The following is a 13,667-nucleotide window of genomic DNA, read 5'->3' as shown; positions in this document are numbered from 1 at the left end:
GTAGAAGTTTGCAAACAGGACACCTAGGGGAGAACCCATGGCGACCCCATATACTTGCTTATACATGTGCCCATCCAGGCTCAAGAAGGGTGCCTCTTTTGTACAAGCTTGGAGTAGTTTCCTCTGAATATTTTCTGGTATGTCAAGAGGAGTACAGGTACGATACAATCTGTCGGCTATCATCCCGATTGTCTCGTCCACAGGTACGTTGGTAAACAGCGATTCTACGTCCAACGAGGCTCTTATTCCTGTGGCCCGTGTGCCCCACAGTAAGTCAACAAATTCCTTTGGAGACTTCAGGCTGAAGGCGCAAGGAACATAAGGAGTCAGCTACGTTGAGTCGCTTCGCCAGTCTGTACGTGGGTGTGGGTATCTGGCTAATGATTGGCTGAAGTGGGTTTCCAGGCTTGTGTGTCTTGACATTTCCATATGCATATCCAGGTTTATATTCCCCAATGATCTTTGGCAGGTGGAGTCCGGATTTCTTGGCGTTCACAGAAGGCTTGTTCGCATTTGTGTTCCTCACGTGTGCCCCAAAGAATGAGGTGATTTGGTGAAATGCTATGCCCAAGATTACCATCCGAGTTGCCGTCGGGGAAGTGGCTCAAATAGCCTCGGCTATCACTTCCTTTTGATGGCCGTGATGGTCAAGTGGATTAAGGCGCCCTGTAGTTACCAGTTGCGTTGCTCCTGGGAGTATGGGTTCGAGTCACTTCTGGGGTGTGAGTTTTCATTCGCACATAGTCATGGGGACCATTCAGGCTTGTTCGCATTTGTGCTCCTCACGTGTGCCCCAAAGAATGAGGTGATTTGATGAAATGCTATGCCCAAGATTACCATCCGAGTTGCCGTCGGGGAAGTGGCTCAAATAGCCTCGGCTATCACTTCCTTTTGATGGCCGTGATGGTCAAGTGGATTAAGGCGCCCTGTAGTTACCAGTTGCGTTGCTCCTAGGAGTATGGGTTCGAGTCACTTCTGGGGTGTGAGTTTTCATTCGCATATAGTCCTGGGGACCATTCAGGCTTGTTCGCATTTGTGTTCCTCACGTGTGCCCCAAAGAATGAGGTGATTTGGTGAAATGCTATGCCCAAGATTACCATCCGAGTTGCAGTCGGGGAAGTGGCTCAAATAGCCTCGGCTATCACTTCCTTTTGACGGCCGTGATGGTCAAGTGGATTAAGGCGCCCTGTCGTTACCAGTTGCGTTGCTCCTAGGAGTATGGGTTCGAGTCACTTCTAGGGTGTGAGTTTTCATTCATATATATATATATATATATATATATATATATATATATATATATATATATACATAGTAGACTGAGAAGTGCATTCTGGCTACTAGGTACGACATATATATATATATATATATATATATGTCGTACCTAGTAGCCAGAATGCACTTCTCAGTCTACTATGCAAGGCCAGATTTGGCTAATAAGCCAAGTTTTCATGAATTAATTGTTTTTCGACTACCTAACCTAACTTTTTCGGCTACCTAACCTATAAAGATAGGTTAGGTTAGGTAGGGTTGGTTAGGTTCGGTCATATATATACGTTAATTTTAACTCCAATAAAAAAAATTGATCTCATAAATAATGAAATGGGTAGCTTTATCATTTCATAAGAAAAAAAATTGAGAAAATAATATTAATTCAGGAAAACTTGGCTTATTATGCAAATCGGGCCTTGCATAGTAGGCTGAGAAGTGCGTTCTGGCTACTAGGTACGACATATATATATATATATATATATATATATATATATATATATATATATATATATATATATATATATATATATATATATATATATATATATATTATATATTTTGGTAGCAGTCTTTCCTGAAGACATATATTATTAAATATGACCGAAAAGGTAAGATTAATAATTCTAACACGAATTTTCTCAATCTTTCGTACATTTCTTTTCACTGTTGGAGGTAATTCAAAAATAAATTCTCCAAAATTCATTTTTATTTCTAGTCTGACGCGACATGAGCGCGTTTCGTAAAACTTATTACATTTTCAAAGACTTTAGTTTACAAATACACAACTGAATAGAACTTAAACATCTCCGATTTTGTTTATATCTACATTTGAGTGAGGTGGCATTAATAGGGTATTAATTTCATCAACACAAGACAGAACAAGAGGTGGCATTAATAGGGTATTAATTTCATCAACACAAGACAGAACACGAAACAATGGGTATTGAAATGGAAGTGATTGTAGAAAGCCTATTGGTCCATATTTCTTGATGCTTCTATATTGGAGCGGAGTCTTGAGGTGGGTAGAATATAGTTGTGCATTAATTGGCTGTTGATTGCTGGTGTTGACTTCCTAATGTGCAGTGCCTCGCAAACGTCTGCTATCGCTGTATCTATCGATGATTTCTGTGTTGTTTACTAGGATTTCTCTGGCGATGGTTTGGTTGTGGGAAGAGATTATATGTTCCTTAATGGAGCCCTGTTGCTTATGCATCGTTAAACGCCTAGAAAGAGATGTTGTTGTCTTGCCTATATACTGGGTTTTTTGGAGCTTACAGTCCCCAAGTGGGCATTTGAAGGCATAGACGACGTTGGTCTCTTTTAAAGCGTTCTGCTTTGTGTCTGGAGAGTTTCTCATGAGTAGGCTGGCCGTATTTCTGGTTTTATAGTAAATCGTCAGTTGTATCCTCTGATTTTTGTCTGTAGGGATAACGTTTCTATTAACAATATCTTTCAGGACCCTTTCCTCCATTTTATGAGCTGTGGAAAAGAAGTTCCTGTAAAATAGTCTAATAGGGGGTATAGGTGTCGGAAAATCCGACACCATTTAATATATCATACAGACAGATAATAATTGCTGCTGTATTACCAACAAGTAACCCATAGAAAACGTAACTTGTAGTGGAATTGCCGTCTAAAGAAAACGGGATATCATCACCACATACAATTATAAATTCACCAGCTATTCTGCTGGGAATTATTCTTAAACCATTATTCTTGTACCATTATTAGTCTTTGGACTTTACCATCATAAAACATCTCATATAAATTAACTAAATTATCAATATTAAAGTAGAGTAAATGTGACCCTTCTATCACTTTCTATCATGTGGACAATGTAAGCCAGGCGTCAGGGTGAGGAAGGGGCAGCCATTGTTGAGACTAGACCAGAGGCTCTCGGGAGCAAATTCGGCTCCTGTTAATTTTACTTGGACGTAGTGTTATGGAAACCAAAGGTGTACCATTATCAACACGCTGTCATCAAATCAAGTTAAGTGTTCTTTCCGAAACCCATTATCTATCATTAGTGGCCATTAATGTCATTGGGTAGGGTTAGCCGGTTAGAGCACGATATAGCCTCAAACTAAAGGTAATTTAGCCAGGTCTTCATTGTTCCATGTACAGTATTTTCTCTGATATACCTGTCATATATAGGAATCTGGCTTTACAGCTAGCGCCCTTTTAACAGGTCAAGACGAGGAAGCAAGACTTTGTGCACCAGTTACTGGGTGATGGAAGCTACCTCAAAGAGGATAATTTGGTGTCTACATCCTAGTTATACCTGGTGGACTAACCTGCTGTATTATAAGGTAAGGAACCTCTTCAATGTATGTAGTCTAATACTGTAGTTTGATTAGCTGCATATATATAAATTTAATTAATATAAACCCCCCCTAATGTGTAGAGGATCGATTTGTGAGATTATTGCAGAAATACAGTCCACTTATCATTATACAAATTGCTATCGAAGTATATAAATTAACGTAAATATAAATCTCACAGGTCGGTTCCCACATTATGTGTTGTGTTAGTTGTCTCTTCAGAGGTTGCATGGCGTTTCACTTTCCTTCTTATGATGTCTTCGACGAAACCATTGGAGAAGCCGTTGTTGACTAGGACCTGCCTTACTCTACAGAGTTCTTCGTCGACTTGCTTCCATTCTGAGCTGTGGATGAGAGCACGGTCGACATATGCGTTAACAACACTCCTCTTGTACCTGTCTGGGCAGTCGCTGTTGGCATTTAGGCACATTCCTATGTTCGTTTCCTTAGTGTAGACTGCAGTGTGGAAACCTCCGCTCTTTTCCATGACTGTTACATCTAGAAAGGGCAGCTTCCCATCCTTTTCCATCTCGTAAGTGAAACGCAGCACGGAACTCTGCTCAAATGCCTCCTTCAGCTCCTGCAGATGTCTGACATCAGGTACATGTGTAAAAATGTCGTCAACATACCTGCAGTATATGGCCGGTTTCAAGTTCATGTCGACTAAGACTTTTTGCTCGATGGTACCCATGTAGAAGTTTGCAAACAGGACACCTAGGGGAGAACCCATGGCGACCCCATATACTTGCTTATACATGTGCCCATCCAGGCTCAAGAAGGGTGCCTCTTTTGTACAAGCTTGGAGTAGTTTCCTCTGAATATTTTCTGGTATGTCAAGAGGAGTACAGGTACGATACAATCTGTCGGCTATCATCCCGATTGTCTCGTCCACAGGTACGTTGGTAAACAGCGATTCTACGTCCAACGAGGCTCTTATTCCTGTGGCCCGTGTGCCCCGCAGTAAGTCAGCAAATTCCTTTGGAGACTTCAGGCTGAAGGCGCAAGGAACATAAGGAGTCAGCTACGTTGAGTCGCTTCGCCAGTCTGTACGTGGGTGTGGGTATCTGGCTAATGATTGGCCGAAGTGGGTTTCCAGGCTTGTGTGTCTTGACATTTCCATACGCATATCCAGGTTTATATTCCCCAATGATCTTTGGCAGGTGGAGTCCGGATTTCTTGGCGTTCACAGAAGGCTTGTTCGCATTTGTGTTCCTCACGTGTGCCCCAAAGAATGAGGTGATTTGGTGAAATGCTATGCCCAAGATTACCATCCGAGTTGCCGTCGGGGAAGTGGCTCAAATAGCCTCGGCTATCACTTCCTTTTGATGGCCGTGATGGTCAAGTGGATTAAGGCGCCCTGTAGTTACCAGTTGCGTTGCTCCTGGGAGTATGGGTTCGAGTCACTTCTGGGGTGTGAGTTTTCATTCGCACATAGTCCTGGGGACCATTCAGGCTTGTTCGCATTTGTGCTCCTCACGTGTGCCCCAAAGAATGAGGTGATTTGATGAAATGCTATGCCCAAGATTACCATCCGAGTTGCCGTCGGGGAAGTGGCTCAAATAGCCTCGGCTATCACTTCCTTTTGACGGCCGTGATGGTCAAGTGGATTAAGGCGCCCTGTAGTTACCAGTTGCGTTGCTCCTAGGAGTATGGGTTCGAGTCACTTCTGGGGTGTGAGTTTTCATTCGCATATAGTCCTGGGGACCATTCAGGCTTGTTCGCATTTGTGTTCCTCACGTGTGCCCCAAAGAATGAGGTGATTTGGTGAAATGCTATGCCCAAGATTACCATCCGAGTTGCAGTCGGGGAAGTGGCTCAAATAGCCTCGGCTATCACTTCCTTTTGACGGCCGTGATGGTCAAGTGGATTAAGGCACCCTGTCGTTACCAGTTGCGTTGCTCCTAGGAGTATGGGTTCGAGTCACTTCTGGGGTGTGAGTTTTCATTCATATATATATATATATATATATATATATATATATATATATATATATATATATATATATATATATATATATAAATATATATATATATATATATATATATATAAATATATATATATATATATATATATATATATATATATATATATATATATATATATATATATATATATATATATATATATATATACATAGTAGACTGAGAAGTGCATTCTGGCTACTAGGTACGACATATATATATATATATATATATATATATATATATATATATATATATATATATATATATATATATATATATGTCGTACCTAGTAGCCAGAATGCACTTCTCAGTCTACTATGCAAGGCCAGATTTGGCTAATAAGCCAAGTTTTCATGAATTAATTGTTTTTCGACTACCTAACCTAACTTTTTCGGCTACCTAACCTATAAAGATAGGTTAGGTTAGGTAGGGTTGGTTAGGTTCGGTCATATATATACGTTAATTTTAACTCCAATAAAAAAAATTGATCTCATAAATAATGAAATGGGTAGCTTTATCATTTCATAAGAAAAAAAATTGAGAAAATAATATTAATTCAGGAAAACTTGGCTTATTATGCAAATCGGGCCTTGCATAGTAGGCTGAGAAGTGCGTTCTGGCTACTAGGTACGACATATATATATATATATATATATATATATATATATATATATATATATATATATATATATATATATATATATATATATATATATTATATATTTTGGTAGCAGTCTTTCCTGAAGACATATATTATTAAATATGACCGAAAAAGTAAGATTAATAATTCTAACACGAATTTTCTCAATCTTTCGTACATTTCTTTTCACTGTTGGAGGTAATTCAAAAATAAATTCTCCAAAATTCATTTTTATTTCTAGTCTGACGCGACAAGAGCGCGTTTTGTAAAACTTATTACATTTTCAAAGACTTTAGTTTACAAATACACAACTGAATAGAACTTAAACATCTCCGATTTTGTTTATATCTACATTTGAGTGAGGTGGATGGGGTGAGGTGGCATTAATAGGGTATTAATTTCATCAACACAAGACAGAACAAGAGGTGGCATTAATAGGGTATTAATTTCATCAACACAAGACAGAACACGAAACAATGGGTATTGAAATGGAAGTGATTGTAGAAAGCCTATTGGTCCATATTTCTTGATGCTTCTATATTGGAGCGGAGTCTTGAGGTGGGTAGAATATAGTTGTGCATTAATTGGCTGTTGATTGCTGGTGTTGACTTCCTAATGTGCAGTGCCTCGCAAACGTCAAGCCGTCTGCTATCGCTGTATCTATGGATGATTTCTGTGTTGTTTACTAGGATTTCTCTGGCGATGGTTTGGTTGTGGGAAGAGATTATATGTTCCTTAATGGAGCCCTGTTGCTTATGCATCGTTAAACGCCTAGAAAGAGATGTTGTTGTCTTGCCTATATACTGGGTTTTTTGGAGCTTACAGTCCCCAAGTGGGCATTTGAAGGCATAGACGACGTTGGTCTCTTTTAAAGCGTTCTGCTTTGTGTCTGGAGAGTTTCTCATGAGTAGGCTGGCCGTATTTCTGGTTTTATAGTAAATCGTCAGTTGTATCCTCTGATTTTTGTCTGTAGGGATAACGTTTCTATTAACAATATCTTTCAGGACCCTTTCCTCCGTTTTATGAGCTGTGGAAAAGAAGTTCCTGTAAAATAGTCTAATAGGGGGTATAGGCGTTGTGTTAGTTGTCTCTTCAGAGGTTGCATGGCGTTTCACTTTCCTTCTCATGATGTCTTCGACGAAACCATTGGAGAAGCCGTTGTTGACTAGGACCTGCCTTACTCTACAGAGTTCTTCGTCGTCTTGCTTCTATTCTGAGCTGTGGATGAGAGCATGGTCGACATATGCGTTAACAACACTCCTCTTGTACCTGTCTGGGCAGTCGCTGTTGGCATTTAGGCACATTCCTATGTATGTTTCCTTAGTGTAGACTGCAGTGTGGAAACCTCCGCTCTTTTCCATGACTGTTACATCTAGAAAGGGCAGCTTCCCATCCTTTTCCATCTCGTAAGTGAAACGCAGCACGGAACTCTGCTCAAATGCCTCCTTCAGCTCCTGCAGATGTCTGACATCAGGTACATGTGTAAAACTGTCGTCAACATACCTGCAGTATATGGCCGGTTTCAAGTTCATGTCGACTAAGACTTTTTGCTCGATGGTACCCATGTAGAAGTTTACAAACAGGACACCTAGGGGAGAACCCATGGCGACCCCATATACTTGCTTATACATGTGCCCATCCAGGCTCAAGAAGGGTGCCTCTTTTGTACAAGCTTGGATTTGTTTCCTCTGAATATTTTCTGGTATGTCAAGAGGAGTACAGGTACGATACAATCTGTCGGCTATCATCCCGATTGTCTCGTCCATAGGTACGTTGGTAAACAGCGATTCTACGTCAAACGAGGCTCTTTTTCCTGTGGCCCGTGTGCCCCGCAGTAAGTCAACAAATTCCTTTGGAGACTTCAGGCTGAAGGCTCAAGGAACATAAGGAGTCAGCAGGCCGTTGAGTCGCTTCGCCAGTCTGTACGTGGGTGTGGGTATCTGGCTAATGATTGGCCGAAGTGGGTTTCCAGGCTTGTGTGTCTTGACATTTCAATACGCATATCCAGGTTTATATTCCCCAATGATCTTTGGCAGGTGGAGTCCGGATTTCTTGGCGTTCACAGAAGGTTTGTTCGCATTTGTGTTCCTCACGTGTGCCCCAAAGAATGAGGTGATTTGGTGAAATGCTATGCCCAAGATTACCATCCGAGTTGCCGTCGGGGAAGTGGCTCAAATAGCCTCGGCTATCACTTCCTTTTGACGGCCGTGATGGTCAAGTGGATTAAGGCGCCCTGTAGTTACCAGTTGCGTTGCTCCTGGGAGTATGGGTTCGAGTCACTTCTGGGGTGTGAGTTTTCATTCGCACATAGTCCTGGGGACCATTCAGGCTTGTTCGCATTTGTGTTCCTCACGTGTGCCCCAAAGAATGAGGTGATTTGGTGAAATGCTATGCCCAAGATTACCATCCGAGTTGCCGTCGAGGAAGTGGCTCAAATAGCCTCGGCTATCACTTCCTTTTGATGGCCGTGATGGTCAAGTGGATTAAGGCGCCCTGTAGTTACCAGTTGCGTTGCTCCTGGGAGTATGGGTTCGAGTCACTTCTGGGGTGTGAGTTTTCATTCGCATATAGTCCTGGGGACCATTCAGGCTTGTTCGCATTTGTGTTCCTCACGTGTGTCCCAAAGAATGAGGTGATTTGGTGAAATGCTATGCCCAAGATTACCATCCGAGTTGCCGTCGGGGAAGTGGCTCAAATAGCCTTGGCTATCACTTCCTTTTGACGGCCGTGATGGTCAAGTGGATTAAGGCGCCCTGTAGTTACCAGTTGCGTTGCTCCTGGGAGTATGGGTTCGAGACACTTCTGGGGTGTGAGTTTTCATTCGCATATAGTCCTGGGGACCATTCAGGCTTGTTCGCATTTGTGTTCCTCACGTGTGCCCCAAAGAATGAGGTGATTTGGTGAAATGCTATGCCCAAGATTACCATCCGAGTTGCCGTCGGGGAAGTGGCTCAAATAGCCTCGGCTATCACTTCCTCTTGACGGCCGTGATGGTCAAGTGGATTAAGGCGCCCTGTAGTTACCAGTTGCGTTGCTCCTAGGAGTATGGGTTCGAGTCACTTCTGGGGTGTGAGTTTTCATTCATATATATATATATATATATATATATATATATATATATATATATATATATATATATATATATATATATATATATATATATATATATATATGTCGTACCTAGTAGCCAGAATGCACTTCTCAGCCTACTATGCAAGGCAAGATTTGGCTAATAAGCCAAGTTTTCATAAATTAATTGTTTTTCGACTACCTAACCTAACTTTTTCGGCCACCTAACCTATAAAGATAGGTTAGGTTAGGTAAGGTTGGTTAGGTTCGGTCATATATATACGTTAATTTTAACTCCAATAAAAAAAATTGATCTCATACATAATGAAATGGGTAGCTTTATCATTTCATAAGAAAAAAAATTGAGAAAATATATTAATTCAGGAAAACTTGGCTTATTATGCAAATCGGGCCTTGCATAGTAGGCTGAGAAGTGCGTTCTGGCTACTAGGTACGACATATATATATATATATTATATATTTTGGTAGCAGTCTTTCCTGTAGACATATATTATTAAATATGACCGAAAAAGTAAGATTAATAATTCTAACACGAATTTTCTCAATCTTTCATACATTTCTTTTCACTGTTGGAGATAATTCAAAAATCAATTCTCCAAAATTCATTTTTATTTCTAGTCTGACGCGACACGAGCGCGTTTCGTAAAACTTATTACATTTTCAAAGACTTTAGTTTACAAATACACAACTGAATAGAACTTAAACATCTCCGATTTTGTTTATATCTACATTTGAGTGAGGTGGAGGGGGTGAGGTGGCATTAATAGGGTATTAATTTCATCAACACAAGACAGAACAAGAGGTGGCATTAATAGGGTATTAATTTCATCAACACAAGACAGAACACGAAACAATGGGTATTTAAATGGAAGTGAGAAGTGAAATGGATGTAGAAAGCCTATTGGTCCATATTTCTTGATGCTTCTATATTGGAGCGGAGTCTTGAGGTGGGTAGAATATAGTTGTGCATTAATTGGCTGTTGATTGCTGGTGTTGACTTCTTAATGTGTAGTGCCTCGCAAACGTCAAGCCGCCTGCTATCGCTGTATCTATCGATGATTTCTGTGTTGTTTACTAGGATTTCTCTGGCGATGGTTTGGTTGTGGGAAGAGATTATATGTTCCTTAATGGATCAACTTGAAGTGATAGTGAATCCTCCTCCGAATTTATTTCCCTACCGATTTTCGTATCATCGGCAAATTTGCAAATGTTGCTACTCAAACCTGAATCTAAATCATTTATATATATTATAAACAACAGAGGTCCCAGGAGTGAGCCCTGAGACACCCCACTTACAACATTTTCCCACTCTGACTTGACTCCATTTATACTAACTCTCTGTTTCCATTGTTATAGCCATGCCCTAATCCAGCTTAATATAGCACCCCCAATACCATGAGACTCTAACTTTTTAATCAGTCTTTCATGTGGCACTGTATCAAAAGTTTTGCTAAAGTCAAGGTACACAACATCGCAATCCTTACCACTATCAACTGCCTCAACTATGCTAGAATAAAAAGATAACAAATTTGTTAAACATCAACGGCCATTTATAAAACCATGTTGCGACTCAATTATTAATTTATGTTTTTCAAGATGAAGACGAATTTTATTTGCTATTATAGATTCGAGTAACTTTCCCACAATAGACGTTAGGCTAATTGGTCGATAGTTAGACGCAAGTGATCTATCTCCTTTCTTTAAAACTGGTATCACATTAGCAACTTTCCAAAACTCTGGCACTCTGCCCGACTCTATTGATTTATTAAATATGGTTGACAGTGGGTCACAAAGCTCCTCTTTGCATTGTTTAAGCACCCTGGCAAACACTTCATCCGGCCCTGGGGATTTATTTGGTTTGAGTTTTACTATTTGTTTAAGAACATCCTCCCTGGTAACTGTTAAACTCGTCAACCTGTCCTCGTCCCCACCCACATAGACTTGTTCGGCTGAAGGCATATTGTTAAGTTCCTCTTTAGTAAATACAGATACAAAATATTTATTAAAAATACTACTCATCTCTTCATCACTATCTGTTATTTGTCCTGTCTCAGTATTTAATGGACCTATCCTTTCCCTAGTCTTAGTACGATATAACTGAAAAAAACCTTTAGGATCTGTCTTTGCTTGCCCTGCTATGCGAACTTCATAGTTTCTTTTTGCTTTCCTTATCTCTTTTTTAACATTTCTAACCAGTTGTACGAATTCCTGTTCTAAAGTGACCTCCCCATTTTTAATTCTTTTGTTCCAAGCTCTCTTTTTACCTATAAGGTTCTTCAAATTCTTTGTTATCCACTTTGGGTCATTGGTATTCGATCTATTCAATTTGTATGGTATACTACGTTCCTGTGCTTTGTTTAGAATATTCTCAAATAAGTTATATATTGAATCCACATCGAAATCCCCATTTACGTCACCTATCGCTGGGTTCATGTCTCGCTCCAAGACCGGCCCCCACCCCATACCCAAGACTTTCCAATCAATTTGACCCAAAAAATTTCTAAGGCTATTAAAATCAGCTTTTCGACAATCTGGCACTTTAACAGAATTTTCTCCTACAGGTCTATTCCATTCTATGCTAAATCTGATTTCTTTGTGATCACTGTTCCCTAGCTCACTCCCTATTTCGATGTCATTAATTTGTGTTTCCCTGTTAGTTAACACTAAATCTAAAATATTATTTTCCCGTGTTGGTTCCTTAATGTGTTGCGTAAGAAAGCAATCGTCAATTAATTCTAGAAAATCTTCTGCTTCACTATTCCCTGTTTTGTTCAACCAGTTTATTCCACTAAAATTAAAGTCACCCATGACGTAAATACTGTTTGATCTAGATGCCCTAGATATTTCATCCCATAGATGCTTTGCTTCCATTCTGTCTAAATTTGGTGGCCTATATATAACTCCTATTATAATATTATTTGCTTTTTCGTATAATTCTATCCAAATAGTTTCTGTGTGTGGCTCAGTTTTGATTCCCTCTTTGAGACTACATTTCAAATTGTCCCTAACATATATGGCTACTCCCCCTCCTCGTCTAATATATCTATCTGTGTGAAATAGTTTAAATCCATTTATTTGATATTCAGCTAATAGTTCTCTATTTTCTACATTCATCCACGTTTCGGTAAGTGCAATAATATCTATTTTTTCTGTGCAGACAAGAGCATTTAATTCGTTAATTTTATTTCTTAGACTTCTACTGTTAGTGTAATATACCTTAAGTGAATTGTTATTTTGAGGCCCTTCTCTTTCCCTGATCATTTTGCCAATTCCTTTCTCCCACAAACACGTACTTTTATTATCTCCTTCCTCCAAATCAATTCCCATACCTCTATCAGCTAACAGTTTAAACCCAAACAAACACCTCTAACCACTTCTTCCAACGAGTTCGCAACAGCAACAACCCCAACTCTCGATAGATGCACCCCATCACGAGCATACATTCCCTTTCTTCCATAGAAGTGTTCCCAGTTGTCTATGAAAGATATTGCATTTGATTTGCAATATCTTTCCAGCCGGCAATTGACACCAAGTGCCCTCGATATCCATTCATTTCCTACTAAGAGAAAGGAAGCGCAGGCCCCTCAGAAAGTAAAGGAAGTACCTAAGCAAACATTAGTTGTGGGAGATTCCCAGATAAGGTATTTGGATAGAACGTTTTGTGCTAGAGATAGGGGGAACAGGTTAAGGGTTTGCTATCCCGGAGCTGGCATTGGTGATATTATAAACAACATGAATGATATTATGGCTGGTAATGGGAACAATCCCATTATTTGCATTAGCGTGGGAGGAAATGATGTTGGTCGAGTCAGGAGTGAGGAACTGATTCAGAGGTATAAAACAGCCATAGAGTTAGTTAGGAGCAAGGGAGGAATCCCGATCATATGTGGCATTCTTCCAAGAAAGGGAGTGGGAAATGAATGGATATCGAGGGCACTTGGTGTCAATTGCCGGCTGGAAAGATATTGCAAATCAAATGCAATATCTTTCATAGACAACTGGGAACACTTCTATGGAAGAAATGAAATGTATGCTCGTGATGGGGTGCATCTATCGAGAGCTGGGGTTGTTGCTGTTGCGAACTCGCTAGAAGAAGTGGTTAGAGGTGTTTGTTTGGGTTTAAACTGTTAGTAGATAGAGGTATGGGAATTGATTTGGAGGAAGGAGGTAATAAAAGTATGTGTTTGTGGGAGAAAGGAATTGGCAAAACGATCAGGGAAAGAGAAGGTCCGCAAAATAACAATTCACTTAGGGTATATTACACTAACAGTAGAAGTCTAAGAAATAAAATTAACGAATTAAATGCTCTTGTCTGCACAGAAAAAATAGATATTATTGCACTTACCGAAACGTGGATGAATGTAGAAAATAGAGAACTATTAG

This window comes from Procambarus clarkii, chromosome 27 (genome assembly GCF_040958095.1).
Source record: "Procambarus clarkii isolate CNS0578487 chromosome 27, FALCON_Pclarkii_2.0, whole genome shotgun sequence".
Taxonomy (NCBI): domain Eukaryota; kingdom Metazoa; phylum Arthropoda; class Malacostraca; order Decapoda; family Cambaridae; genus Procambarus; species Procambarus clarkii.
The sequence above is the reverse complement of the archived record's forward strand: the minus strand, read 5'-3'. Positions refer to the sequence as shown.